Below are 6000 nucleotides of genomic sequence, written 5' to 3' on the forward strand. Positions count from 1 at the left end.
TATTACTTTTGTTGGCAAAATTCAGTACACACAAAAGCAAGTACAGTGTATGGTTTCCACACATTCTTCTAAAGTGGGGCCCCTTACCAAAATGCATCCCGCCACGGCTATATTACAGCTTCTCATTCAAAACATTCAATCATTGTTGTTGTTTTTGTTGTTTTTTTTTGTTTTTTTTTTTGCAGGTTATAATTGCACAAAACATATTACAATGTAAGTGAATTAAAAGAGTGCAAACTTTTCTGTAATCGTAGTAGTGCTGTGCGTTATTTGTTAACCCTTTAAGGTGACAAGCTAACTGACTGACTGACTGACTGACTGACTGACTGATTGATTGATTGATTGACTGACAAGGCTGCACGATGTGTGAGACCAGCAAACACGGCGTAGCTATCAGGTATGATGAACACAGTTTCCATAATTATACTTTATTTGTAGATAAAGGTCTGTGGTTCTGCATACATGACTTTATTTAGCTGGAGTGTTTAGCCGTTTCACTTTACTTCAGGATGCATTTCACTTTACTTCAGGACTCTCTGTAGGTCTATTGGAGACATTCATAAATATTCCTAGAAAATCTAATAAATGTTGAAGGCATATTCATTACATGAACGCACTAAATTGCACCTCAGCAGTGTTTATTTGAGAGCGCACAAGAAAGTCTGCACTTGAACAGCATCAATTTTGGGCTTGCAAGAAGTTTTGTGCACAAACAGAGGAAATCGACGCACAAGCAAAGAGATTTGCATACTCTTGTTACATGAATGTGATCCCAAATTGTAATGCTGCGCTCACGACATTTGTATTTGAAATAACACCATAGGTAGTTGGTAGATCTGTGTAAAAAGCCTGCCGCCACAGAGGAAAAAATCATCGAAGAAACACTGCAGTGATTATAAGCCATTATTAATTATTTTGAAATCAGATTTTAAGAATGCAAACATTTACATTTTTGTAATTTTTTTTATTTAATTTTTTCTTTATTGTCGTCATTCTGCTGGCTTTTAAAAATTGTAAATTTTTTAATCGTTCAATGAAAACAAATTTAAAATGTGTCAAAGTTGCTTCATTTGCATCTTCTGTGTAGTGTGAAGCCAGCCACATTGGCCAATCAGAAAGGAGAAAACAGCTCGCACGCTGACATCATTAGAATAAAATTCTGGTTGTATGACCACACTGAACCCGGAGTTTCAGAAAATATTCACCCTGGCCGAGGTTTTTAGAAAGTTTTGGTTTCAGTCACTCGATACTCCACTTTCATGTGGATAACTGCAAATCCACTTCAGAAAAAAACATGTTTTGACTATACAATCAAGTAAATCTTATGCACTTTTTTCCAGTGCATCTTCATAACGAGAACCATGAGGGTTTACAAAATTTTGCTGAAGAAACGTCTGGCTGTGTTACTTATTTTAGCATTTTGATAAACTTTTCCTAAAAAATTAGCCATTTAAAGCAGGCAGGTTTGTGCGGTTACTATTTTGCGCAAGTTTTTAGCCATCCATCTTCATCAGAAATGCCATGCTGATTTACAAAGTGTTGCTGGAGAAATGCCTGGCTGTGTTGATTATTCAAGCATTTTGAACAACTTTACCTGAAAATTTGTCATTAGCAGCAGGCAGGTCTGTGATGTTACAATTTTTATTACTACTTAGTTTATAGCCAGCCATCTTCATCAGGAATGCCATGCTGGTTTACAAAATATTGCTGAAGAAATAGTTAACTGTGTTGATTAAGCATTTTGAAGAACTTTACCTGAACATTAGCCATTAGAAGCTGGCAGGTTTGTGCTGTTACTATTTTGCATTAGCTTTTAGCCAACCATCTTCCCCATGTGTTGGCTATCTTAGCATATTGAACAATTTTACATAAAAATTAGCCCTTCTAAGGAGGCAGGTTTGTGCTGTTACTATTTTGCATCAGTTTTTAGCCAACCATCTACATCTGGAATACCATGCTGGTTTATAAAATATTGCTGAAGAAATTGTTAGCTGTGTTGATTAAGCATTTTGACCAACTTTACTTGAATATTCAACGGTATCATGGCAGTTCGTAACTTTTTTAATGTAGTGGCTAATTTGTATGAATTTGTATGATCTTATTTGTACAATTTAGTACTATTTGCTTAATCCCCATTGACGATTGGGTTTAGGGGTGGTGTTGGGTGTCATGCCTCCTTTACAAAAAGCTTACATTTTTATATGACTGAACTCAAATAAGCCACTAAACTGACAAAATGTAAAATAGTTACTTTACCTCGTGAGATCAGGCAGAAATAGCTATTATGAGTAGGTAGGTTGTTGCTGTTACTATTTTGCATTAGTTTTTAGCCAACTCCTGATGTGTTGGTTATTTTAGCATTTTAAACAACTTTACTTAATAATTAGCCATTTGAAGCAGGCAGGTTTGTGCGGTAACTATTTGGTGTCAGTTTGTAGTCAACCATTTTCATTAGGAATACCATGCTGGCTTACAAAATATTGCTGGATACATGGTTAGCTGTGTTTGGTTAAGCATTTTGAACAACTTTTAAATGAATTTAAACCATTCGAAGCAGACAGGTTTGTGCTGTTACTATTTTGCATCAGTGTTTAGCCAGCCATCTTCTTCAGGAATGCCATGCTGGTTAACAAAATTTTGCTGAAGTAATGCTTGGCTGTGTTGGTTATTTAAAGGTCCATGACACCCCCCACTTTCGGTTAAAGTCTACTTCAGAATTTTTTCAAAAGATGCACGATTAACAGGCGTGGAGCTCGCGAGCATAGGGCAGGAGTGGGCGTGGCCAGCAGGGGAGAAGGGGAGCGAACAACTGTTGTTGACAGCTCACAAAGTCAGACACAAACCGTGAGGAGACGCATGAGTTTATAGTTCACAAAGTTAAAATGCAAAGAAATAAACAGTTATTTAATGCCCTGCTACATTTGCTATTCGTAATTTCATATACACATAACCACAATTTATATCATTATAAAGATAAGTGTGTTCATGTAAACACTACAAATGAGGACTCTCCCTCGATGCCCGGGTCTAAATTATAGATCTGAATGCAGACTCAGTGCAGCAGGTCTCCTGACCTGCCTATTTTAACCATTAGCCCTGCTGGTAATATAGAGGATTTAGGCAAACACAGCAGCACGGCGATGTGTCTGAATGTGAACGAACTCCTGATAAAAGTCATCGTCCGCCATTCTTCAATTCTCGTACTGCTCTCCCGGCAAAAATGCTTGCAGCACACACACAGCTTTGCTGTATGATCAGCCCTGACAAGATCGCGGGAAAAAAACATGCAACAAACTCCGTGGATCATGGAAACAAACACATACGAGCCTTCATGAACGGCTACTGCGTGCCTTGTGTCCGTGTCTCACAGCTTGCTTAAAACTGGCAGGTCTGCCTTGCCTTCAGAATGCACGTGCTCTCATGAATAATTAAGCAGCCTGCTCTTCTCATAGGATAAGAAAACTTCGCTATGAATAATAATGAGAAACCGCCGCGTCATCATTGCACTTGCAGTACTGTGCTATGTCGCCAATTTTGATCCCGCCCCAAAAATCATTTTAAACCCGGAAGCTTAAATTAGCTGACAAAAGCTCAAAATTATCCAGTTTTCCCCACAATTAAAGCTGGCAGGTGCTAACATTGTCTTAACTGATGCTCAACACACACACATCTGTTAATATAAATTAAAAAAAGTTATCCAGGGTGTCCTGAACCTTTAAGCATTCTGAACAACTTTACTTGAATATTTAAAGGTATCACGACAATTTGTAACTTTTTGATTTAGTGGCTAATTCGAATGAGTTTGTATGATCTCATTCATTCAATTTAGCACAATTTGATAGTTGGGTTTAGGGGTGGGGTTGGGTGCCTTGCCTTCCTTTAAAAAATCTTACATATTCATACATCTGAACTCGTACGAATTTGTACGAATTATCCACTAAACTGACAAAATGTAAAATAGTAGCGTTTCCTCAGGATATCAGGCTGAAATATTAACTATTATGAGTTGACAGGTTTGTGCTGTTACTATTTTGCATTTTTGCAATCCTGATGTGTTGATATTTTTTTTAAGCATATTGAACAACTTTACTTAAAAATTAGCCATTCTAAGCAGGCAGGTTTGTGCTGTTAATATTTGTTGTCAGTTTTTAGCCAGACATCTTCATCAGGAATGCCATGCTGGTTTACAAAATATTGCTGAAGAAACATCTGGCTGTGTTACTTATTTTAGCATTTTGATCAAATTTACTTGAATATTATGAGTAGGTTTGTGCTGTTCCTATTTCTCGCATTTAGCTAACTATCTTTATCAGAAATACCACACTGATTTACAAAATATTGCTGGAGAAATGCCTGTCTGTGTTGGTCCAGCACATTTATGAGGTTGAGAGACCCGCATAGAAATTGATGATTCATATTCTAACCTGGTTGCTCCAGCAGGGATTCCTTCTGCCTATCTGCTCCTCCATCTTGCCCGGTGTTTCCGGACTCTGGCTTCAGCGATTCGTAACCCCTGCTTTCACCACGCCACAGTTCACGATTCTGCAGAACAGCAGTCGTTGGATGCAGCGCTGCAGGGTTTCCAGAAAAATCCATCACACTAAACGCATTCAACATACAGTCACCATCTGAAAAAAACACAAAATCTTTCAAAGGAGCTGATGGATCAGAGGTTTGATGGGAGGTTCATCACTGATTCTGCTCAGGCAGCATTCAACAAAGCAGCTAGAAATTCACTTGGAAACTGAAAGAAATATTACTGTGGCGGTAAAGACGTCAATGTTCTACACAGTTATAATGACTGGGAAACACCTGGAAAAAGAGGAACCTAAATCTCACAATGGCTGCAGTGCGCATGCTAACCTAAGAATCAATAGTCCAAATTAACACATCAGCGGTTTTGAAGAGTTTACTTGATTCAGCAGAGCAACTCAAGGGCACTTCTGGAGGAGTTTACACAACTTCATTTTCAACTAAACATGTCAACTTCTTGTGTTTTCTGGTTATCTATTTACACAACAATGTGGTTTTAGAGGCCTGGAAATAATTCAAGTCTAGAACTTGATAAATGTTTTTTATAACCAACAATGTGGGAAAAAATGGTTATTTTAATGCAAATTTATGTTTTGATGTTTTTGCATGTTTTTTGATATTTTAAAATCAAGTGTATAAACTACCGGTCCAAAGTTTGGGGTCAGTAGGGTTTTTAAATGTTTTAAAATAAGTTTATCCTGCTCACCAAGGCTGCATTTATTTAATTAAAAATACAGTACAAATTATAGAATTGTGAAATGTTATTGCACTATAAAATAACTGTTGAAAAGTAGTTTATCATTTAATTTAATAATTTATTTTAGTGGTTTTAAAGATTAATTTTCAGCTTCACTACTCCAGTCTTCAGTGTCTCCGATTCTTCTGAAATCACTCTAATAATATTTATTAATGTCATTATTATTATTATTATTATTATTATTATTATTATTATTTATTTTTATTTTTTTTAATTATTATTATTTATTTGTTTATGGTAATAGTAATAAAAGAAATAATGATTGGATTGAAATTTCATTTGAAACTACAAACAATAAGTAATAAATAAATATATTTTCTTTAATAAAAAAAAAAAAAAACGGACCCCAAACTTTTGACCGGCAGTGTATATCAGAAAAGAGTGTATAGAGAATTCAAGTGATGCAAAGAACAAAATGCATTTATTTACATAATATTGAAGAAAAAAACAAAAATAAATCTTCATAATTTGGAACATTTTACTTACAGTAAACTGCAAAAAAAAAAAAAAAAAAAAAACTTTTTTTTCTATTGATTTTTTTTTCACATTTTTCATTTTTTTTTTTTTCACATTTTTTTATTAAGCCTATATTTATCTGGAGGCTATTAGTTGGAATATTAATGTTTCTTAACAAAAATAGGAATAAAATGTTTGTGGTCCAGCCTGTAAATTAAACATTTTTTTCCCCCTTTTATTTTACATTTATTTAA

General features: G+C 35.4%; 1 long non-coding RNA gene across 1 annotated transcript in view; it reads left to right on the forward strand.

The window, feature by feature from the left end:
• The window catches only part of LOC137488194 (uncharacterized), a 194634-nt gene extending 189311 nt beyond the window's left edge, over positions 1-5323 (forward strand). Inside the window, exon 8 of the long non-coding RNA XR_012394361.1 lies at positions 4438-5323. This is a non-coding gene — a long non-coding RNA (uncharacterized lncRNA). The remainder of the gene's footprint in view (positions 1-4437) is intronic.
• Positions 5324-6000: the final 677 nt, after the last annotated feature.

The sequence above is a fragment of the Danio rerio genome, chromosome 2, assembly GCF_049306965.1.
Source record: "Danio rerio strain Tuebingen ecotype United States chromosome 2, GRCz12tu, whole genome shotgun sequence".
Lineage (NCBI taxonomy): Eukaryota > Metazoa > Chordata > Actinopteri > Cypriniformes > Danionidae > Danio > Danio rerio.